Genomic DNA, 24268 nt, shown 5'->3' on the forward strand with positions numbered 1-24268 from the left:
AAGAATTGACTAGATTTTATTCTGTTTCCCTCTGCTTTTGGAATGCTCTCACAGCTTTGTATGGTTACATAGTTCATGTGCTGCAGCAATGTAGACTCATGGAATCATTAATGCTGGAAAAGACCTCTAAGATTGAGTCCAAGCATTCCCCCAGCACTGCCAAGTCCAGCTCTGACCTTGGGCTCTGGCAGCCTCGGGGCCGTGCCCATTCCCTGGGAAACCTGGGCAGTGCCCAGCACCCTCTGGGGGAAGAGCCTTTCCCTGAGATCCAACCTAACCCTGCCCTGGCCCAGCTCCAGCCGTTCCCTGGGTCCTGTCCCTGGGCACAGCAGAGATTGGAGCTGTCCCTCCGGAGGTAGCTGCAGACCCCGATGAGGTCTGACCTCAATCTCCTTTTCTCCAGGACAACAAGCCAGTTGACCTCAGCTGTTCCTCATTTAGCATCCTCTCTGGGCCCTTCAGCATCTTTGTGTCCCTCCTTTGGATGCTCTCCAGCAGCTTTAGATCCTTCTGATACTGTGGTGCCCAAAACTGTCCCCAGTGCAGAGCAGAGAGGGACAATCTCCTCCCTGGCCTGGCTGCAGCCTCAATGAATCTGCTACTCTGCCTCCATAGGAAAAGGACTTGGATTTTCCAGGTCTGGTTTATCAGTTGTTTATCTCCCTTGAAAGTCTTTTTCCTTTTGGTAAGGTCATACACAGGGGGTAATTGAAAAGAAAAAATACTTCTGTGGTGGTTCAGGTCTCCTGTTCTATTTGTGAGGTACTTGTAGTTGGCCTCACTGACCTTCCAGACCACAAGGTACTTTTGACTTCTTTTCTGTGTCAAGTAGTAAGACCTGTAGCAAACAGACTGGGAGTTCCTGGCTCTGAGAGAAAGCTTTTGACCTTTGCAAGGTTGTGGTGATTTTTATTCAGCCGAACAGATAGGACTGGGGTTCTGTAAGGTCCCTGAAGTCTCTCCCTGGTTTGCAGCTGGTGAGAGCCAACTGCTCAGACCAAGCCAGGCAAAGTTCCTCTGTTCAGATCCCCTGCATGCCTGTGGGGAGATGCACATTTTAAATAACAAGTGTGTTGGTGCTACCTGTGCAGTTTTGATTCCACATTTTGTCACTGTTTGTATCATGATGGGATTTTTGGTTTCGCTGTTTTTCATGGAGCGACTCTATCATATGTTGTTTTCTGCATGACCATTTCAAATCATTTCAGGAAGGAATTGGTCTGAACCACATTTCCTTTGTTCTGTAGCAGGTACTAATTCCTGCATTTTCCACAGCGGGAAATGCTTTAGTAGTATTAGGATGGGGGGAATGTGTATTTAAATCCCATCTGGTGCTGAGCTGAGTGTGGTGAGGAAGGTCATCCTAGGTAACCCAACACATACATCCTATGTAGGATAAATGGTGCTGGTGACATGTTTTTTCCCTGTTGATGGTTCAGTATCCTGGAAAGATGAGGGTCATTTTTATCTGGAAAGTGAAAGCACGTAAATGGCTGAGCTCCAAGGACAATTACAGCTGCAGAGGCATCTTGGTTTGCCAGCAGAGTGAAATATTAGGAAGTCACTTTTCTTTTGTGATTTGACCTCAGTTTGCTGGTTTTTAAGGAGTCTCTGCTCCAAGTGTGCTCTGGCGTGAAGGCTGGGAGGGGGAGTGGGAGTCCAAGCCGAGCCGTGTCGCACTGCGGAATTATTGCAGGTATAAAGATAAGGTTTGACGGGCTGGCTTTTATAATTTATGGGGTTTTAGCTCTTCAGGGTAGGGTGGCTGGCTGTAAACAGTGATTTGCCACAGTGCTGGGAGAAAATTGAGAGCAATGTGTGAAGGCTGGGTCCTTCACATGCTGTTGGTGTCCCAGAAGAGTTAGTGGGTATCATCTGAAGCTAATGAGGGGCCGGCAAAATGTCTTGGGCCACTACAAAGCAGAGGTTTGGAAGTAACTGGCTTTTTCTTGCCTAGAAAACAGTGAAAAGTATCAAATACAACCTTTTCATGAGGTGAAATGTATGCTTTTCAAAGCAGGAGGCCAAATTCTCGTGGAACACACGTGGATGTTTTGTGTCACACCCTTTGGACAGTTGTACCTCACTGAACCAAGGCTTTGCCTAAGCTTCAGATGAACTGCTGTTGTTCTAGTGCAAGACAAGTGGCTTTTTGGAGTCATTGTCTATTATTTGAGGTAATAATAATGTTTGAGAGTATCTATTATTTGACAGTGCCTGCTGAAGTGCAGCAGTGTTTGATTTCCCCTCTCTGAGTGCACGTGCTTGGTTTGCCCATAATGCCACCGACGTTAATGCTGGCTGTGTTTACAACGGGTTGTTTGGGGATTGTAAATAATTTTGAAGCAGCAGGAGTGACCTACTTCTTAGAAGCATTTGCCTTCTGGCTGTTTTGCGGGTTCTGTGGATTCCTGGATCCCTTCCATGGAAGGGCAATCTTCTTTCAGGTTTAATGCTGTACAAATGTAAAGAGAAAAGCATAATTTTGAATATTATGCAACTAGGATACTGCTTGTTTGTACAGTTATTGTTGTATTTCCTGAAAGGTGCTCAGCATTCGGCATAGAAGCAAGTGTAGCATAGGTAACAACTGTGTGAATCCTTTTTGGAGTACAGGGAGTAATTACAAGCAAGGTCTTTGTTTATTAAGATTTTTTTTTTTACTGATGTTTTAGGTCACTCCCTGTTTAAGAACAGTGAGTTTCTGTTTTTTGCTTATTTGATTTTAACTTTGCCAACACCTAATTTCATGAGGCAGATTTATGACTTACCTGGGCTGGGTTGTCATAAAATACAGTTTTGAGTGGAGGTAATGTGTGATTCCCAGTTCTGTCCTAGCTCTGTTCCTCTCCCCCTCCATTAGTTCTTCCTTGCTTATCACTTCTTCCTGAGTTCATGCCATTATTTCTGGGGACACTTTGCTCTGCGTCGTGTTTTAATTTGAATTTAGATGCATTGTTCCTAGTGGATTTAAGGGCATAACAAATTCCTGACAGGGTCACCTTCTCTTCCACAACATTTTTGTCTGATAATGCGGATATTTGTTGAGTTGGAGAAGCTTGCATTTTAAGAAGAGCAACATTTTTTGCTAAGAATGTCATTTACCAGGTTAAACTAATGTAAGGAATGAGGACAGAGTGAAGTGTGTTGTCAAATGTAAAGCAGAGTGGGGTTGAGGTAGAAATTCGTGGCATACTAGAGGTTTAATTATATAGTAAGGAAATGGAAAATGTTCAGTAGCCCTCAGGGTACTGAGGTACATGACTGAAATTGTGAAGTTACCCTAAACAGGTCTCAAAGGGATAATTGTTTTTACTTAAGGATTGCTGCAAAATGTTGGATTAAACCTCAAACCATCAACTGAAAGCAGAAGATAAGGGAAGAGACCTGGCTTTGTTATCAAAACAGCTAAATCAGGAGCAAGTTTGTGGCTTGGTTGTGGTTAGAAGGATTTTCCAAACTGTTGGGCGTTAGAAAACACCAACTTCCAGAATGTAATGGGAATGATGCCTTTGTTCCAACGTCTTGGAAGAGCTGTGGATGTCTTTAGGAGAGGGAGGGCCCTTATTCTGTGTTTGCTGCAGCCATCATGCCATCTCCTTGGTTTGCTGGGACTGCTGGTGTTGCTGTTTTGCACAGCCCTGTGACACTCCCACTGCTCCAGCGAGGGATGGGCTCCTCTCCCAGCTCATTAGAGGAGCAGTAGCAGCTCTCCATGCAGGAGTCACATCCTTTTACTACATCTGCCAGGAGGATGAAATCCTTGGAGACAGGGAAGCTCCCTGGATTACGATGATGGTTTTGATTTTTGAAATCTTTGTGTTGCTGTACTTCTCAATAACTTCAGTTGGTTTGAAGTGGGTCTATCTACTCAGATTGCTTCTGAAAAATGAATCCTAATCGTACCTTGTTCCCCTTGGCAGGGGAATAAGCACATGAATTTTCACTCCTTTCAGGAGTGGAGTTTAAGGCTGGTTTTGTAGCGTGGCCTCTGGGCTCACCCTCTCCCTGCGCTTGGGCTCTCTCTGTAGATTGTCCAGTCTTGGTTTTAAAGATGTTCTTTATTAGGCTGAGAGCTGGAGTCGCTTCAGAATCGTGGGGGCAGGAGGCTGATCTTATCAGGCCTGTTTTGCTTCCTTCCCTCCCGGCCCTCCCTCCCATCCCACCTCACCCCCCCGGGGCCGGCTGACCCAAGGCCTTCCAGCAGCAGCTCCTCCTTGTTTTCCCAGACTGGTGTGTTTGTAATTAAATGTCTGGGGCAGAACTTTGTGCTGCTGTGCTTTGCAGTTGCTCCAGTATCATCTTCCTCTTGTCCCTCACTGGGGTGGCATTTTCTCCAGTCAACAGGATGAAAATCCCTTTTTCCAGTTTCTGGTGGTAGCTGTCAGCTGCTGGCTCAAAAATTGCCCTTGGAACTGATCTGGTTTGTGTTTTGTCACGTAATTTTAACACTGTGATCTTTGCTATGCAGAACATCTCCAATTCTGGCATGTAACCTGACCTAAGAAAAGGTTCCCTCACTGGTGTAGGAGTATCTGGGGCTCCTTTCCATTGTTCAGCACCTGATCTTGGCGTCTGTGTGGCCATGGGCACGTGTTAATCTTTATTTTGGCCTACAGATCCTCAGATTTGCCTTCCAGCAAGTGCATGGCTCCTGCAAGCTTTTTATTCCTGTTCAGTGTTTATCAACAGACATCAAATTCAATTGTGTTGCCCGTAGACAATGGAAATGTCACTTTTGTCCCTTGTGACTGGAAGAAGAGCCTTTTATGGGGTACTGGAGTAAATAAAAAACCCCCACACAATGTTATTTTTGGTTTTGGTTTTTTTTTTCTGTTGGAACATTTTGAGGTTTTTCTGTCTCTAAAAATGAATGATTGAGAAAGGTATTTTTCCTGCAGCTTGTTTTCTTCCTCTGAAAATACTTTGGAAAAGTTGGGAAAGCCCGGATGTAGGCCTTGGAAAAAACCTAACTGTTGTGTTAGGTGACCATTTCTCTCCTGTCAGGGTATTGTGAACAAACTGGGAAGCCATTCCATTGAGCTTCACTAAGATAGTTGAATTAATTTAGTTACAGGGAGGGGAATGTTCCCTGCAGAAATTCACTGTAGCAGAAGAGGCTTCTGAAGAGCTGGCAGGAAGGACAGCAAAAAAAAAAAAAAAAAAAAAGTGAATTTATCAGAAAATTCTTAAAATACCTGAAAATGAAATGAATGCCCCTGGATGTGGAAGCAGATGAGGAAGTGAGGAATTGGTTTCTGTTTGAACGATGGGCATGGAACCGAGAAAGTAATTTTAGGTAGCTGATACATCCACCTGAACGGTGGAATAATCCCAAAATAGACACGTAAAGTACCTTTAGATGGGAAGGTCACACCACTCCTTGGTATTCCAGCAGGCACGTCAGGGCCATCTTTCCTGTCCCTCTTGTTGGCTGTGGCAATGTTGGAACTGAAGGAGAATCTCAATTACCTGCAGTGTTCTCGTATTGCTGAAACCTGACTTGAAGGGCTGATGGTAAAAAAATAAAATAGAAATCACTTTTCCTGCCTGGTTTTAAAAAAAAATCATGTAAGAGTGGAAATATTCCAGGGTACGTGGAATAAAGTGTATGCACTTGAACACAGTCCTCAGCATGCTGGGTAAAATCATGTAACATTGCAAAAGAAATGAGGGTCGGGTGGCAGCACGTGGCTGTAACAACCTTAGGAGAAGTGGCTGAAGTGGGTAATACCGTGGTGAAGAGAGGGAAATACAGGTGTGGGTGTTGCTGTGATGAGGCAGGTTGTGAGTCAGCTGGGAAATGGGCTTTGACTGCTTTAACCAAGTGGTCATATTTTGTCCTAGAGAATGCCTGGCAAAGCAGGCAAGCAGCCATTGTACCACTCAGATCAATTGCTCCCAGTGATAACAATCCTTGCTGCTATGGAGCTCCTGATGCCTCCATTGGAAAAGAGAAAATAGAGGAATTTTTGCCTTGGCAGGTGTACCTCCAATTGGAAGGAAATTGATGCTTGGGTTGAAGCAGATTCTTCCTAAGAGGCTTTTCTGTCTGTATCAAATACTGGGAACAGATTTCCTGCAATGGATTTGCTGGTAGATGAGCACAGTTTGATGTTGCTGTGCTTGTAGTACCTGCAGTATTTGTAGATACTCAGATCTGCAGTGGTGCTGGGTTAATGGTTGGACTCAGTCTTGGAGGTCTTTTCCAGTCATAACGATTCAATAAGTATCTCATGTACAGCTCGGAAAGGGCTGTGGATTCTCACCTTTTCCAGAGAAATATAAAATACATTCTTGTGCTTTTCCAAATGAAATATTTGTCAGTTTTATTTCGCTGTGGTTGGAGCATTTCAGAAAGGTCAAGGCACAAGATTTATATTCCAAATTGTGGCTTGGTTGGTATGCTTTCCTGTCTTAATCAATAATGTACTATTAGCAACCTTAAACTACTCACTAGGTTATTGAAACATGAAAGAAAGGTGTTACAAAAGCCCGATACCATTTGTCAGGTGAGTAAGGCCCTAACTCCCTAGTATGATCATACAGCTTCCCAATATCTTATTTATTAGGTGTTTGTTGAAATGTTCAAGCCAAGACATGTCCTGCCCTGGTGGATTTATACAGCTGAAAACAGTTCAGAAAAAACCAAAATGCAGCTGAAGCTTTTGGGTAGATTTCTCCTGATGATCATAATGCCATTGGCAGTGTTAATAATTTGTGTTCAAAGCCTCTGTAAGGCTGGTGGTTGTCCCCGAAATGCAGTGTGTGAGCAGAAAAGTCTTATCAAGATTGGGTCAAATAAAGCTGTCATGGGAGTAATGTGGGACCCAGGGTTGGTTTCTTTAGCCAATAAAATTATATTTTCTTCCTATGAGATGTTAGGGTGTGTTTTCTGTTTCCTTGACCTATCATTTTTATGTTTAATGCTGCAGCCTCAGTTATGAATCCTTTAATAGCCAAAGTCAGCATCTTTTTAACAAATGATATCAGGCTTTTTGACACCTTTATTTTCTATTTTAAATTAATCTGCAAATAATTTCTGCTTTTAAGGAACTTTGCAATGGGATCCTGGCTAGTGGAAGGGCAGGAGTTGAGCACAGATCACGTAATTAGCCCTAAACTTTGCTTTGTGCTGTTTGTGTTTTGCCCTCTTCACTCACAGTGCCTTGGGGAAGGGCTTTTCTGCCCTGCTGGCTCGCAGAAGAGCTTAAAGATATCTTAGACAGGACATGTTGGGGCCACAGGGGGATTTAAGATTGGTTTAGAGGGCATCCCATCGTTAGCAGGATCTGGATTTAATATGAAAACCCCTAAATGAATATCTAATCCTCTTCTTTCTGGGGATAGATGTTTTATCCTCATTTTGAAGCACGGCCTTCCACTGTTGCAAGGAACTGAAAATCTGTTTGCATCTGCAGCTGGATGCTTGCCAGGCGAGGTACACGGATATACATTTCATTTTGGCAATTGGGAAACGCTGAGCTGGAGCCAGAGGGAACTTTGTGGTGTTTGTGAGTGAGCAATGTGTGCTGTGATAATGGGCTGCTATTGTGGCTTTACCTAAGTGGGGCTTTTATTTTATTTCTCGTGCTGAGGGAAACAAGATCTGCCAAGTACAAGAGGTTAAATTCAGCATACACTAAAATTCTCCTGGATACAAGAATTGTATGTGGGAGCCTATGCTAAGCCTGTCCTTAGCCTCACCTCAGCCTTAGGTTGCTTATTCCTAGTGATTCCCATGGCTTTAAGAAGTGAAAGGCACAATTTTGTTTCTGCCAGAGGGCAGGGCTGGATGGAATATTGGGCAGGAATTGTTCCCTGGGAGGGTGGGCAGGCCCTGGCACAGGGTGCCCAGAGCAGCTGTGGCTGCCCCTGGATCCCTGGCAGTGCCCAAGGCCAGGCTGGACATTGGGGCTTGGAGCAGCCTGGGACAGTGGGAGGTGTCCCTGCCCATGGCAGGGGGTGGGATGGGATGGGCTGTAAGGTGTCTTAGAACCCAAACCAGTCTGTGATACGATTCCTTTTCTGAAGGAAGACTGGAGGAGGCAGAGGGAGCTGATCCTTCCTCTCCACTTATTACCAGCGAGGCTCCATCTGGACTCCTACTGCTGATTATGGGCTGCTTTGTAAAAGAAAGATACGGATTTAGTGGAGCAAATGTGGTGCAGGACCAAAAGTTGATGAAGGGACTGGAGCATCTTTCAAGTGAGGAGAGGCTGAGAGAGCTGGGACTGCTCATCCCGGAGAAGAGAAGGCTTAGCAAGCTTATCCACGTACCTGTGAAATGTTCTGCTGGTTAGAATCCAGAGCGAGTGCTCTGTTACCATTTAGGCTGAAACAACTCAGTGGCTTAGATGTTAGAGAGTTAAAAGTTCATTCTGAGGCTTGTAACAAGACCCACATTGTTGACAGGAGCTGTGTGTGCTTGGTGGGATGCTCACCTGAGCACTTGAGAATGTTACGAGTGCTCCACGTGCTTTTCAGCGTTCTGTGCTGAAGCCCTCAGAGCTGGTATTTCTGCTCCCTACATGGTTAAGTTTGGAGGCTGACTCAGAGTTTTTCCCAGTTGGATAAGTGTGGTGGGAAATTCCGTGGGCTGCAGCAGATTGGAAAGACAGACTTCCTGGGTATCTCCTCTTGAGAAAAATTTCCTTCTGACTGAACATCTGGTCCCAGTCTCAAGATTAACCTTTAGCATTAGATTTGCTGAACAGTTCAATCATGAATATATGCAAAACTGCATGATTTTTTTTTCCCTTTCCATTGTGAATATAAATACTTAAAGCAGTTGAAAGAGCAAGGTTATAATTTGCTGTAAAGTAGGAATATACATATTCAGTAACATTTGGAGCCCAAACTATATATATTGGAAAAGACAGGAGCTCTTGAAATGAGTAATGAACACTTCATTAGGTGCTTTTAAGCACCTGCATAAAACCCTTCATGAATGAAGTTTTTCATATGCATGAATCAGCATTTTCAATACCTGAAAACACGAGTTGTGAGCAGCACCTTTTACTCTGTCAGTGGCTCACTGAGGCCTGTGTGAAGAACAAACTCTTTGTGTTAAACAGAAAATTAAATTTTTAGGAGTAACTCTGAGTTTCTCCTAGAAGTTGTCTTTGAGTCTTGTTCTGATTGGACCAAGTGCTAGAAAATCCTTACCTCACCTGGTTCCTTAAAATGAAAATGTCTTGTGGCATCCTTACAAAATAATGGTGTGCAGGGGGAAGTGCTGGTGGTTGTATGAAGATGATTTTTATTCTATCACTCTGACTGAACTGTGATTCACAATTTGTGTTTTACTTGGGAAGTACTTGAAATTTCAGCTCTTTAGGGGAAGCTGTCATAGAACTTGTTGCAGAGATAAAAACTTGGCAGTCCCTGAAGTGGGAGTTTTGGTGATCCATACATTAAGCTTACTAATTTTGCTGATGGATGAGTTCTGCCTTGGAATTTCATCTTGTGTGATACAACTGAAACTGCTTTTTAGGGAAGGATGAATCTTTTATGTGGTCCTGTTACCTGGTGTTTAAACAAACCAGTACATCATGTGGGAGTGTTCAAAAGTTTTCCCAGAAAATGGTGCAGCTCAGTAATTAGGCTTTTTTATAGGCAAATAAAAAGGAGGGATTAGAAGAGGGAGGCTGCTTTGAAGCATGAAGGGATGGATACCTGTGTTCCATGTTAAATCAAACCCAGGCATTGGTGTCCCTGCTCCAGAGCTGCTGGTTTAACACCTGTGGATGGAAAAGGAGAGAGATCAGTGCCTGAAGTGATAGGAAGAGAGAAATACTGGAAACTGCAAAGGTTTTTGGGGTGAAGTGTTCCCTACAGCCAAAGCACTCAGTGCTTTTTCCAAAGGTGAGGACGCACAAGTTCTCCTTCCTCAGCACTTCTCTCACTGGGAGGTACTGGGAACTCAACCCAGGAGCCTTTCACATGGGGAGCACATGATGGAGTGACCTCTGCTTCCACACACTAATATCTGGTGTTTGATGTAAAGCCCTCTTCGTTCTGCTACCCAGCAGTTGTTTGTTTTTGCTTTTAAAATATTTAAAGAAGACAGTTCAGTGTCTTTAAAGAATGTTATTTTGGACACGGTCCTTCTCTTCTGTAAGTGATATTCCAGTATAAAATATGATCTAGGCTTATTAATGTATGATTACTTGTATCAGGAGGCATTGTTGCAATATCACTATGGCTTTAATGAGATTTTTTTTTCATGAAACATTAATATGTTATGATTAGGAGTTCTTTTTTGTTGTTGTTTTCTTAAGCTTGAACCTTCATCAGTTGTGTGTGCTTGTTATGAGGGGGGAAATCCCTCCAATTGCTTTATTCTCTCACTTTGTTATACCACACAGAATATTAAGAAGGGGGTAGATACGAGTTTGCTTTCCTTAGAGAAATACTCAGTTTTTTGAGGTGTTTTCATTTGATATGAAACTTAATATAGCAAAATCATATTTGAGCAGCTTTAAAACCTTTACCTGTACAGGAAAATTCAGGCTGGGGAGACCACAGGAGGTCATCTAGTCTAGGCTCCTGACGAGGCAAGGTCAGGCCAAAACCTGTGTAAAACCTGTCTGGTTTGTGACCTGCAGCTGGAAAAAACCACCCAAACCCATTACTCAGGTTTGACACAACTTTCTGGAAGTATTTTCCATTCTCTACCTCTCCTCTGCTCTCCCCCCAGCCCAGGTATTTTGCAAGTCTGTTTCAGGTAGGTTTCCTGTCCTATGTAGACAAGGATATCCATGAAAACTGACGTTGCAGGAGGAATGAAACCCACATTAGGTGCAGCTGGCCCAGGAAGGAAGTTCCTGGGAACTGAGCTGCAGGCTTGACACTAAAGGATTGCCAAGGTACCTGTCTCTGTGTGTTTCCCTGACTCCTTTGAATGTGATCCTAATCCCCTGTGAGAGGAGCTGGAGGCAAGCAAAGAAAGACGCTGGTGGTTGCCCAGCCTTTTCTGCTACAGTGACCAGTTGCTCCAGGTTCCCAGTTGCTCCAGGTTCCCAGTTGCTCCAGGAAAAGCTGTGTCTGCCTGCTGATGGTGAAGGGTGGCAGCTACAGGGTGACAGCAGAGCCTCAGTGTTCCACCTGTGGCTCTAACCCAGCTCATCTGTTGAGATTGTTCACAACTGAGACCTGCCAAATTCAGTGAAATACTGTGCAGAAGCTGCAGCCCGTTTTCCCAATATTCCCTAGCACTGGCTGGCTGAAGGGCCAGACATTTGTTCCTGTCTGATTTCTGAGGGCCAGTCTTTGCCAACCTGATGTTTTGGCCTCTGCCTGACAGATGATTATTGTTGCTGAGCGGAAAATCTGCCTTGCAGCCCAGAGTTGCTTTTGTTCTGCTGGCCTTGTGGCAGTGGATTATCTGACCTTAGTTACTGTAGACCCTACACTCCACATCCCTGCCACCTCACCTGCTCCAGGTGACTTTGTGCCTTAAGTGTCATCTCCATCCTCTGCTTTCAACCAAATTCCTGGTGGAGGTGGCAGATGCATTGTGTGCTTCGGCTAATCTCAGCAGTAGTTTACTGAATCCTGATTAATCAGTCCCAGGTTTTGTGTCCTTTAGTCCTTTGAGGCCCTTTAGAGGTTCAGGTGGTCTCCAGTCAGAAGAACTGCAGTCACCAACCTGGGGGTAAAATCCAAATTTCAGATAAGCCAGTTCCTCTTGGCGTTCTCACCCTCCTGTGATCACGTAATGATTTATTTTTCTATTAATTGCAAAGACAGGTTTGCTTCACTTTCTGGATGTTGAGCACATTGTGCCTGGTGAAGAAATACCAGGGAAAGGATAAGGTGGGTAAAGAATTTTGCACTAAAGTGCTTCTTAGCAAGATGCAGTTGGCAGCCATCTGTATTCTCACTCCTTCCTTTGGGACAAGACATCATTCAGTTAGGTTTCTTATTACTGCATAAAACCTGAATTGTTTTCACTTGTGAAAAACCCCAGCTACAGTTGGAACTCCTCACCTGGCAGTTTCCTCCTTGTGGTGCTTGTTTGGTGGGACAACAATTGCAGTCTTTCTCTCCTGAGAATATTCCTCGTGCTGTGAGCATCCCAATTTCGGTGAACAAGGAAAAGGGACAGGTCACAATTATTTCTGCTAATTGTTCAGCAAGCTGTATGTTCTGGAATTCAGTATTTCTTCAGAAGATCTGTGCCTTCTACTTTAATAATGATTCCCCCAGTTCACTGAACTCCAAATAACTTCACAGCTTGAATCAAGATGAGCTTTTCCCAGGTAAAGCATGGTTTTAAATACACCTCTGATAACCTTTGTTACAGCATTTGGGTTTTAATTAAACATTATTCAAGCATGTTCTGATTGTACAATTCATAACTTTGCAAGTTAATTGAAATTAACAAACACCTTAAAAGTGCCCAAATGTAAGAAACTGATAAATCTTCAAATGAATTTACTCAATTAATCTATTTTTTTTTTTTTTATGAAGTACGATTTAATTCTGGGAACTTGAGCTATATAATAAAAAATGGGAATCATGGTGCAAGCAATCGTGTGCGATTTAGCATTTCTACAAAATTGTTGTTAGAATCAAGCGGGTGCGAATCATCCAATTGAGAATTTCCTTTTACAGTCAATAGCTGTCAGTATTTAGTTTCACACATGCCAAGAGCAAACTGTTTGACTTGGACATAAAAGCCACAATAAAAGTTGAAGGAGCATACTTGAAAATCCTTTCCTGATAAGAAGGGAAGGGAAAATAAAGCCATTCATTGTTTTTCAAGGTGGACAAGACTTGAATTTTTGAATGAAATTTTGACACAGTGCATTCTCTCTGCTCAGGAAGGCAAATACATTATCTGCTCAGCTTTCATCTGTTATAACTAATCTTAATTTTAAAGCAGCCTTTAAACATCCAGCTTCAAAACCTGTGTTCTCTTGATTTTCCTGTGTTTGCCAGGATCTTCAGGACTCTTGTTCACAAAGCTTATTCCACGCTGAGGTCATTAATTCGAGAGACTTTAAGACAAAACTTAATTTCTGCTAAGTAATCCAGGCCATTAGCAAATGCTGTGGCTTCAGGCTGAAAGAACAGTTCAAATTAGGAGCAGCAGAGGGCTTAAGTTTTCTTTAATTATTTGCTTGTATAAGAAATTCACTCAACCCCCCTGTCTGGGGTATAAATGGAAGGATTCACAGCATCATCCTCGTGCAACAATTTCTATGAGCCAGGTTTCAAATACACATTGAGGGCAGTGTTTTGGGGTGCCAGAAATGGATAATAGTGGTCATTAACCTGTTTTTCTATTCATGGTGGAATTATGAAGGTTGTATCTTCTTTGTATCTTCTGGGTGTTGGGGTGAGGAGGGAAAAGAGGAGGTGCTTGAGGGTATTTTTCTGTTTTATATACACTGTACCCTCAGGGTTAGTTGTTCATTTTCCATTATTTTTTTCATGATTTTTCATTTTCTATTTCCTGTTGAGGTACAGAGTTTTTGAATGAAGTAGCCCCTTTTCTGGGAGCATTTCACTAACTAAAGGCATGTGACAGCAGATATTAAAGGAATGAAAAACTTCAGATACTGTCAAATGGAATATCCCAGAGCTAAATTCCACGAGGTGATAATGCATTATGATCAACACAGTTGAGAGAAAAAGAAGAAACAAAAAAACCCATCAAAAATCGGTTATTTCAGCTCAGGAATATAGAATTTGCAAGAACAACCTCACTTCACAGCATCCTCCTCTGTGCTGCAAGATCAGATCATGAAGGCCACCAAAAGGTCTGTTAGGGGAAATAAGTAAGAATCCAAATGATTTGCTTGGAAAAGGAGCTGAAGAGGCTGTTACATTCCATCTGTTGATGCAAGGAAGAACAGACTTGCTACAGATAATTTACTTCAGAGTGGCACAGCATTATGAAAATGCAGGAAAACCATAAACAAACCAATCTGTTGCATCAGGACATGTGAAACCTGCTGTAAAATCCCAGAATGGTTTGGGTTGGAAGGGACTTTAAAGCTCATCCACTTCCACTCCTTGCCATGAGCAGGGACACCTTCCACTATCCCAGGTTGCTCCAAGCCCTGAAATTTCCTCATCATGGCTGTAGAAGAGCCCTGAGCAACTCTGGAATGGTCAAATTGTTCATCACTGTCAGCTGACTAAGAGAAACCTCCGTGGTGTTCAAGTATTTACAGCAAAATAGGCTGAAGTTGCCCTTTAAAACAGCCAGTGTCCTTTGTGTGTTGTCAGCAAATGTGTCAGTAAAAAGAATCCAGGATGAAATCAGTGACAAAATGAGTAGGCTTTGCTATCTGGAAAGAAGTGATCTTTAGCTACAACTTTTTTTTTCACCCCCCTCTTCATTTGGTCTGGAATAAATGCAATACCTAGAGAACAGTCATGTTATGTCAGGTGTTAATAACAAAAAATAGCTTCCTAGTGAAATTACTCTAATTCAGTTCTTTTCTCTGTGATTTCTTTTTTCTTTTCTTTTCTTTTTTTTTTTTTTTGAAGTAATTTTGATCATGTGCCCGAGTTTTGAAAGATGAAGTTGTTCAACATGGCTGAGGAGAAGTATTTCGTAAGAGCCCTTTGATTGCTGGCCTGCTTGCAGCATGTGAAATTTTTGACAGCAATCTCGATTGATTCTTCCATGTTCAATAATGTGTTCATTCCAATGGTATTTCCTGAGCAGCTGGGCTTGCTTAGCTTTGGAGCTAAAACAGCAAAAGCAAGGAAGCGAATTTTCCAGCCCCCTCCCCACCCCCCCCCCTTTTTTTTTTTTTTTCTTTTTTTTTTTTTTTTTTTGGCATGTTAGAAAATGATGTTAATTTTTTTTTTTTTATCCTGTTAATGAAATGGCATGGAAACCATTGGAATAATAAGGGGGGGGGAGAGCAGGAGCAGAAGTGGAGGACCGGGAGGAAATGGCACATTTTATAGTCCTGTGCATGGTGAAAGGGCTGGCTTCAGGAATTGGCTTCTCCTTTCAGAACCATCCTAATCAAAATTCATATAGAGCTGTGTTTCCTGCTGGTCTCTGAGTTAATGAGTACTTCTGTTTCAGGCACATCTTCTGAAGTGGTAAAGGATGAGTTTGCTGCATTAAAACTAATGGTAGGTCTTCAGATAACAGACAGATTGTCCATTGAACTGCTGCTTAACAGAGATAGGGTGTAAAAAGTGGGATGTGAGATGGTGAGGGGAGAATTTGAGTGCTGTCTTAGTGCATTGAGACAAATCTGTATATTGTAAAAGTTACTGTTAAGAAGTGTCTTCCCTCAATGGAAAATGCTGCTGTTCAGATTTTAATCTTTTGCTCAGGCAGGATCTTTGTCTATTGATTAGAGACAGGGTGAACATACAGAAATTTGGGATACAGATGGAATTGTTCCCTGGGAGGGTGGGGAAACCCTGGCACAGGGTACCCAGAGCAGCTGGGGCTGCCCCTGGATCCCTGGCAGTGCCCAAGGCCAGGTTGGATGGAGCTTGGAGCAGCCTGGGACAGTGGGAGGTGTCCCTGCCCATGCTGGGGTTCAGAAAGGGATGAGCTTTCAGGTCCCTTCCAGCCCAAACCAGTCTGTGATTTTATGATTCCAAATCTGTTGAAAGCACTGCAGTGCTGGTGTTTAACAGCATTTCCCAGCTGATCCAAACTGGTGTTTTGGATCTCTGCCCCCTGCCACTGTTCAACATTCCTGCAAATCTGGAGGGGAACAGCCGAGCCCCTGCAGCTTCCCTGACTGTTCTCTCACGCTGCACCTTGTTGGTTTGCTTGTACATCCCAACAACTGTAATCCTTCACTGGGTGGGTTTCTTAGGGATAATTTCTGGTCTAAATGGAGACTCCCCTTCTCTTTCCTTCTTCCACATGCATGGTGGTACTTCGATTCCCAAGGTGTTGTGCAGGTGTAGCTGCTGGGTTAGGACAGGCTTGAGCCAGCTGTGTAGGAACTGAACCTGGCTGGGTTTGCAGCTTTGCCTGGTTTGTTTTACCACCCTGTTTATGTCCTTCAGTGCCCCTTGGGTCAGTACACGGCTTGCAGAAAAGTGCCTACCCATAGCCACTCTCTTTGTGTTTGTTAAAACCTTTTTGGCTTCTTAGCTCGAGGATGGCTTGAAAGCTCTGCTGCTCAAGCTGATTTCACGTCACATTTTCTTTACTACTGTACTTCATTTTTAAAGAGGGAAGCTTTTTAAAAAGTTTGGGCGATTGTTAAAAGCCTTCACAGACATCATGGTTTGTTCAGTCACAGGAAGGCATCGAGCAGGCTTTTAATGCAAGGCTTGCATAACACAGGGGTGGCTTATTGAGTGCAGCACCTGGAGGGTCAGAGCTGGGAGCAGCTCCCATCTGCTTTGTCCTCGATCAGGGGGCACGCTTGTGTATCCCATGCAAAGCCTGGCATGCAGATGACCTTGATGTATACCCACAAAATACCCTATAGAGGTGGGTTATGCAGCTGGAGAGACAGACAGAAGTAGTGCTGTAGAACCACAGAGGGGTTTGGGTTGGAAGGGACCTTAAAGGCCATGGGCAGGGACACCTCCCACTGTCCCAGGCTGCTCCAAGCCCTGTCCAGCCTGGCCTTGGGCACTGCCAGGGATCCAGGGGCAGCCCCAACTGCTCTGGGCACCCTGTGCCAGGGCCTGCCCACCCTCACAGGGAACAATTCCTGCCCAATATCCCATCTCACCCTGTCCTCCTTTTGTTTAAAGCCATTCTCCCTTGTCCTGTCCACTACAAGCCCTTGTGAAATGTCCCTCTCCAGCCTTCTTTTCAGCCCCCTTTAGGTGCTGGCAGGCTGCCATAATGTCTCCCTGAAGCCTTCTCTTTTTACATTTGAGTGAAAAGCAACACTCGGAAGTTTCTGAAGTTGTAAGAGGGAGTGTAAAGTTGTAACTGCACCCCAAGCCTCTGCTCCCTGAGGCAGGTCCAGTCTGAGCCTGTGGAATGGCTGCGTCCAGAATGGAACACCAGAGCTGAGAGGCCTTCTGTCATCTCCGTGGAGATGAGACCAGACTATCCTCCCCATTCCATTCCTGTTCCATGCTTCCATCATTTTCCTGCCTACAGTCAAAAAACTCCAGAGTGGAGCCTGGGATACGTGTTGTGACACTTGACTTTGCAGGGAGAGGCAGAGTAGTGGCAGCAGTTTACTCAGGTTCCCAGCAGAGTAACACTGCTCAGCTAATAGATGGCTGTGGCAGGAACAGGTGTCATGGCACATCCTCCCTCTTTCTTACCCTGATGGATCCCAGTCCGTGCTTTTAGAGCAGCCCTTCTCCATCAGCACACAACCCTCGGGATTCATGGCCCTTCAGAGCCTGCCTAGGCTTCATGCAGTGAGTACTGTTACACTGAGTACTCACCTAGATCCTTGTTAATGACAAATTCACGTGCTTCCAATATTTGTGAGCTGGAAGTTTAGCCAAGAGTGCTTTCTTGAGTTCTCTTTGCCTCGCTGCAGTGCAGTCTCTTTGAGTGTTTAGGTGATTTGAGGTGAAAAACAGCCTGCCTGAAAATGAGGAGCACTGGATAGCTGGCAGGCATCTGGAAATCTTCCTGCTTGTGAGGCACTGAAACACCACAAGTAATAAGCAAGAGGTGCAGTCCTGAGTTAGAATTGATGCTGCCTGTCAGAATATTTTACTGTGCCAGAGAGGGGATTAAAGGAAATGCATGATAGCCTGAGTTAAAAAGCATTTAGCTTCCAAAAAAAAGGCCATAGTATCCAAAATGAGGTAAGGATTTATTGAAATTTGTAGTGTTTCTTATTGAGACAAACATATGTATTTATTTTAATGTATTGTCTATTAAGAAATACCTGTATTTGAAATGAGGTTCTGAAGCAGCATCGTGTACAAACTCGGATAGCTAACAGCCCCCTCAGGGAACGCTGGGTGTGTAGGAAGATGAGTTTTCTTGTAGTTTATTCTTGGAAGCTTTGCCTGCCAGCAGCTGAGAGGGCAGGCAGGTGACAGGAGCAGCCTTTTGGAGCTGGTGCTTTTCTGAGCATCCCTCAGATGGCCGAGGTGCCCTGCTGCTGGTTGTCGGTGTCTGGGGTGTTCTGTCTCGGGAGATGAAAAGAACAGCAAGCAGGGCTCCTAGGTTACACAGGCAGCCTGCTTAGAAGCAAATTAAAGTCACAGAATTCACATTTCTACAGTGATCCTGGTGAATAAATGCAATATGTGGACAGATCTACGTTGGCAGCTTGGATTGAAGTGGAAGCAGGGACCTGGGATCACCTGGTGAGTTGTCTGTGGGAATGGCTTTAGCATTGGCTGTTCCATCCCCAGGAGCCTGGGGGAATGGCAGAATGATAAACCAAGTTTATAGAAGTACAAACCAAGTTTTATATCTATAATTCAGCAGTGTAGCTCTCAGGACATACAGCTTTAGCTTAAAGTATTAATATGTAGTTTCTGTGATCTATTTTATTTTTCCCATGTTTTATTTTATTTTTGCCTGTTCTGTTGCTTCAACTAATTTCTGTAGCAGCAGCAGCAGGATACAACTCCTCTGTCAGATGATGTGATGTAAAAAAACCTTTACCTAAAATGGGAAGATGAATCTCACACTCAATTCTCTGGATGTCTCTTCGTTTAGTGAGAAGATAACTGAGGACCACGCTGGTTTATTCAGTAGAAATCCAGCTGCAGTCAGGTGTGTTGTTTTGTTTTTAAGCTGAGGAGAAAAGCACAAGGATGGGCACAATATATTAATTTTAATGGCTCCATCAGCTTGGGGGCAGAAATCAAAAGGATGATCTTAGTCATGCAGAAGAATTCAAGAGGTTTTGTGCTCTTTCCCTTTAAAAAGGGGTTTTGTTCTGTTCTTTTAAGTAAAATGCAGGGATCAAACCTGCTACGCCTGGACATCAGAGATTTTATGAAATTTGGAATTTGCTTGAAGGTTATTTTTAAAAATAATACCACGGTTTAAAAAAAAATCGTAACTGATCAAACTTAATTTTTTTCCATTTCACATAAAGATGGGTGATCCCTTCACTCATCTTTAATGAGTGGATATGAGTCAAAGGTATTTCATTATGCTGTTTATAAAATAAGGCAGTCTTACGAAGCAAGAGCCTTTTAGGCTTTGAAGTACATAACAGGCATAACTGATGTGAAGGAAGTACCATAATCCATGCTTAGAAATGAAAATGATGGTGACTTCTATTATCCCGTGTGGTAGAATATCCCTGGCAATAGGACATGGCCTTCCTGGAGAAGCAATGCCAGCCTTTGGGAGCTTGAAAGCACCTGGAATGTTGCCTAAGGACAGCTGGGGCTTCCCAGGATGTGCTGCTGGAACACCCTTGCCTCTGTATTGCCTCTTCTTGAAGTGGATTAGCAGGAGAAGCAGCTTCCTGGTATCCCGTGACCCTCCTTGGAGGGATCCCAGATGGATGGGAGGCACAGAGGAGCTCTGGCTGCCCCTGGATCCCTGGAGCTGTTCCAGGCCAGGTTGGACATTGGGGCTTGGAGCAGCCTGGGACAGTGGAAGGTGTCCCTGCCCGTGGCAGGGGGTGGCACTGGATGAGCTCTCAGGTCCCTTCCAACCCAAGCCATTTTGTGGTTCTGTGATGATACTTCAGTGTTGGGGGCTTTAAATGGCTTTGCTGCACCCTCATTTTCCCCTGAATACAGGCACACAAGCATTCCGCCTCTCTCCTGGTGAGGGAAAGACAAATGATTGAGTTGCATCTTTACTGTGCATCCCATCGCCCTTACTCCCTTTCCTGCTCAGCATCCAGCGTTTTTAGGACAGGAGTGTGCTTTCCTTGTGCTGACAGCAAGATCATTATTGATGCCAAATGCTGACTTCTTGCTGGTAGCCCCCATTCTCTGCTTTGTTGTGAGATGTCTCTGTTCGTCATCTGAGTAAAGAATTGCCTACAGTGAATTCAGGCCTGTTTAATGGACAAGTGCAGAGTGACAGGAGAACACAGATCAGTGCCTTAATGCAAACCCCGTGGCTCGAGAGAGCCCTTGAGTTTGGGCTCTGTGTTGCTGGTCCCCTGCAGCACAATGTTGTTCTGGTCCAGATGCCTTCTCTTGTTTGCTGGCTGAACGCTGATCTGTGATGACAAACAGCGGATGGAGCGTGGCCTCTCCAGGAGACAAAAGTTGAAATCACATCCAAATTACTCCAAGAATTGCTCAGGTGACCTAATTTTGCCTTCCACAATCAATTTGTCAAAGGAACCACTATTTGGAGTGATACTGTGTGTCTAGAGTTTAACCTGCAGTCTGCAAGGTCTATTTAGGTCTGCTTTTCTCACCAAAAAAGAAAAAAAAAAGACAACAAGGGCAGTGAAGCGTCCAATAAAATCCAGAACACGGGCATGTAAACAAGCAGCATCACAGGAATTGTATACCTGAAAGGTTTTGGCAAACCTCTCCAGGCTGTCTCAGCATGGAAATGTTAATTCTGAGATGCTGCTGATGTACAAGAGGCATTTCATAGAATCCTAGAATTGTTCAGGTTGGGAAATACCCATGCGATCATCCAAGTCCAACTGTTCTTTCTCCTTGTCTGGGCTTTTACATTTGAGTGGTGACTGTGCTGGATCTGCTGGCAGAATATGAAACACCTGTAAGGAATTAAGAACAAGGAAGTAAAGAATTATGATTATAATTATTTTTGCAAAGAGTTCTTGGGAAGAGAGAAAACGCAGCGCCTATTTTACATCTCTTGGAATGACACAAGGAGTCTTTGCTTTGTAAAGTCAGTACCAGTAGTATTTGCTGCTCACAGCAACCTTGCTTTGCAGCTGTTGGAGAGCAGGAATGCTTCTCCTGCCAGCAGGGTCATCTCTGCAGTTGTTCATGGTGAGCAGCGAGTGCTGTGTGCTGGGGATGTGTCAGCAGCGATGTGAAACTCAGCTCCAGAACATCAGCCAGGGTGGGCACCAATGAATGTTGTGTTCGGAGAGCTCCCTCTGCACTTACTCTGAACTTACTCCTCTGCACAAAACTCTCACACGAGTTTTGCTTGCAGCTTTTTAAAGATGTATTTGAGAAACCCAAGTTTCACTGACTGAAATAAATTACTGAGCTCATTGCTGAGAATCGTGAAACTCTAAATTTTAGCAGAGACCTTCTCCTACATGGGAAATGGCAAATGTGACCTTTTACTCGCTACATGGGATGGAGGATTTCCATGGCTCTACTTTCCAGTGTGACTGCATTGGAGGGACAGCAAGACTTTGTCAAGCAAAATCCTTTTGAGGGGTGTTTCGTGCTCTTGGCAGGAGGTCACAGAGCAGTTGGCAGTGTTGGAATGAGGTGGGATGAATGGAGGGTGTAACCCCCTGTGTCACCAGCCCCTGGAGTGGGGCCGACACCTTTCAGAGCCCGGTATTTATGGTGCCTGCGCGTCCTGCTCTGCTTCCAAGTGCCTGTGGAATGAAAGGTGAGCGGGAGCCGCTGCCGAGGGCCCTTCAGGACACGCGGCGTAGGCTGAGAGCCAAATGACTTGTTTGGGTTGGCTGCCGTGGCTTCTGGCTGCTCTTGTCCCGGGGCCTGAGGGACTTCTGCTGCTCTGGGAGCGGAGCTGTGCTAATTGCGGGCCGGGAGGAGCGGCAGGAGCCGGGCTGCGCTCGCTGCTTGGCTCGCAGCCCGGCCGGGGTGGGCACAGGCGGCCGAGCGGTGCTGCCCCGGGCAGGATCCCCGCGGTTTAGGTATTGCCTCCGCGGGCATTTTGGAGCTCTTCCGGAATATTAAACATGACATGCCTTGCGCTGTGAAGTAGGTCCCTGCTCTGAGATAACCCGGTGCTAGATGAGCAATTAAGGCAGATTTCTGTAGTTCCTTCGGCCGGGAGTGAAGGGGGATTGCAGGACCACCACATGATGGGCTTTGCACCACCAGCACAGGCGGCTGCAAAACAACCTGTCCTATTTACAGGAAGCCTTACAAGAAGTTGCGGGGTGGTAGGCTGTGATGAGTAGCAGCAGAGCAACCTCCGAGTACCACTTAGTCCCCGCAGAAGAGCTGCTGCAGCATCCCGAACCGATGATGGATGTCCGCGTTGCCACCCCGGTGCGAGCGGAGCACAGCCCCGAGCGGGGCGGGATGCGGGGAGAGAGGGGCGTGTGGGATGCTCCGGAGAGGGCTGCAGGAATGTGCCGGCTATTTGTCTGCGCTTAAAAGTGGTTCCTCTGGAGGGGTCTGTCATCCCGGGAAGATGAAAAATGGTTGATCCCGCTCCGGGTGAGGAGGCTGCGCTCCCCGGGCGGCGCGCTGGAAAGCGCGGCCTGGATCGCGTGGCGGGATGCGGCCGGGATGAATCCTGGCAGCCCCGCGCACTCGGCGTCTGGTGGGTTTACAGATTTGGGTCTTGAGAAAAACATAAGCAACAGTTTTTTACTCTTAGACTCCTATTTAATAACAGGTCTTTTCTCCCCCTCCTTCTCCACGTTCAGGTTCTTTCCTTTGGAAATACCTACTGGAAATGGCCTTTTCGGTGTCAGAGAAATGGAAAAATGTGCCATCGTTCTATGGCAGCGAACAAGCATTTAGAAGGAACTGGAAATTGTTTTCAGGCTGGTCCAGGGAGACCCCTTAGAATCCCAGGGATGTTAAATATCATCTTGTTCCAGCTCTCTGCCACGGGCAGGGACACCTTCCACTAGACCAGGTTGCTCCAAGCCCCTGGTCTTGATCAGGTGTATGCTGAAGATACACGTGCAGATCTGTTCCACGGTGAATGGAGCCGAGAGGAATAATCAGTGTTAATTAGTGCTAAGGACAACGTATTCTGTCCTATCTGGAGAAGTGAGTTAAATCAGGAATTCTCTGTGGTGATGGAACAGCGGCGTGTGTTGTGGGGTCGCAGTGTCATCAATGCACTGATCTGTGTAGAGGCTGGGACCCAGAGCCTCCCTTGTTCCTGGCGTGAGAGCCCGGCCTCCCACCTGGAATTGCTCCTGGGGGTGTGCCCTACCCAGCTCATGCCAGGAGCTGCTCCTCGATGAAAGTGAGGCCCAGCCCTGGCACAGCTGCCCGGGGCAGTGGTGGAGTCCCCATCCCTGGAGGGTTTTAAAACACCTGTACACGTGGCACTTGGGCACGTGGCTTAGTGGTGGAAGTGGCAGTGCTTTCCTTCCTTTGTACACCTGGTTTTTTATTGCTTTTGTCCCTCGCTGGCATTGGTAAGGGATGTTTTGGCTGTAGATGTGGGAGGGAGGTGCAAGGCAGCTGGAGGTGGTTTTTCAAGCTTGACTTTTTACGGGATGTTAGGCACGGAACCTAGAAACCTCATTTCTAATGTTGCTTAACTTCGTTTTCTCTGCCGTCCTGGTTTGTGAGTGACTAATATTGGTGCTTAATTACCTCAGCATCCCTGCAAAAGCATTGGCAAGCTGGGTGTGAAAGGAGGTGTGTGTCACACCCTCTTCCAGCTGTGTACAAGAGCCAGGTTCTGATCAAACCGCTGCTTGTGAAGGGTTTTTGCATGACTAACCAATCTAGTAATGAGGCTTGTTAATTGTGCACAGTGTTGCAGTGAACAAATATTTATTAAGGAGAGTCACAGATAAAAAAGTAAATCGGTTCTGGGTAATTTTGACTATTTTTAAGGAGGAAGCGTTGCTTCAGTTCATTCTGCATCTGAGATCTGAGCCCAGGTCGTGGTCCAAGCTGATGGGCACCGCATGCCTTGCCCTTTCGTGGGCCTGGATCAATCCTGGATCCCGTTAATACATATCAGTACCTCAAAGGCAGGTGCCAGGAGGGTGATGCCAGACTCTTCAGTGGTGTCCAGTGCCAGGATGAGGAGCAATGGCCATAACCAAAACCACAAGAAGCTTCACTTCAACACGAGAAAGAACTTCTGTACGTTGAGGGTGGGAACAGGCTGCTCAGGGTGCCTGTGGAGTCTCCCTCCCTGGAGCCATTCCACCCCCACCTCGATGTGTTCCTGTGTCACCTGCTCTAGGGTAGTGCTGCCTGGGCACGGGCTTGGACTGGATGATCTCCAGAGGACAATCCCGTGCTTCTGGACTGCTGATGCTGCTGGCAGGGAAGCGTGAGGTGTGTACCCCTTTCCCGGGCGGAGGTGGCAGAGGGAAATCCGGGAGGCGCTCTGCTGCCGCTCCCGGGCGGGCGGGACTCCAGTCCGGCGCTTGTGCGCTGCCGGCTGGCGCGGCCGGGCCCCGCCGCTCGCTCCGCGCTGCCCGCCCCGGGGCGTGCGCCGGGCGCTCCGGCACCGCCGGCACCGCTCCCGCGCGGACCGTCCCGCGCCCGCCGCTCCGCCGGGCCC

The 24268-nt window shown here is 45.6% G+C and overlaps 1 protein-coding gene across 8 annotated transcripts in view; it reads left to right on the plus strand.

Moving 5' to 3' along the window:
- The window catches only part of AGAP1 (ArfGAP with GTPase domain, ankyrin repeat and PH domain 1), a 313696-nt gene that overhangs the window by 41321 nt on the left and 248107 nt on the right, over positions 1-24268 (plus strand). Inside the window, exon 1 of one of the 8 annotated variants that reach the window (XM_042035330.1) lies at positions 18236-18249. The exons of the other annotated variants lie outside the window; for them this stretch is intronic. The gene's annotated coding sequence lies outside the window, so the exon portion shown is untranslated. Of the gene's footprint in view, positions 1-18235; positions 18250-24268 lie in introns of those variants that run through there. 8 annotated transcript variants of the gene reach the window in all.

The sequence above is a fragment of the Corvus kubaryi genome, unplaced genomic scaffold (assembly GCF_017639235.1).
Source record: "Corvus kubaryi isolate FWS band 111438036 unplaced genomic scaffold, C.kubaryi_AGA036_p1.0 37383, whole genome shotgun sequence".
Classification (NCBI taxonomy): Eukaryota; Metazoa; Chordata; class Aves; order Passeriformes; family Corvidae; genus Corvus; species Corvus kubaryi.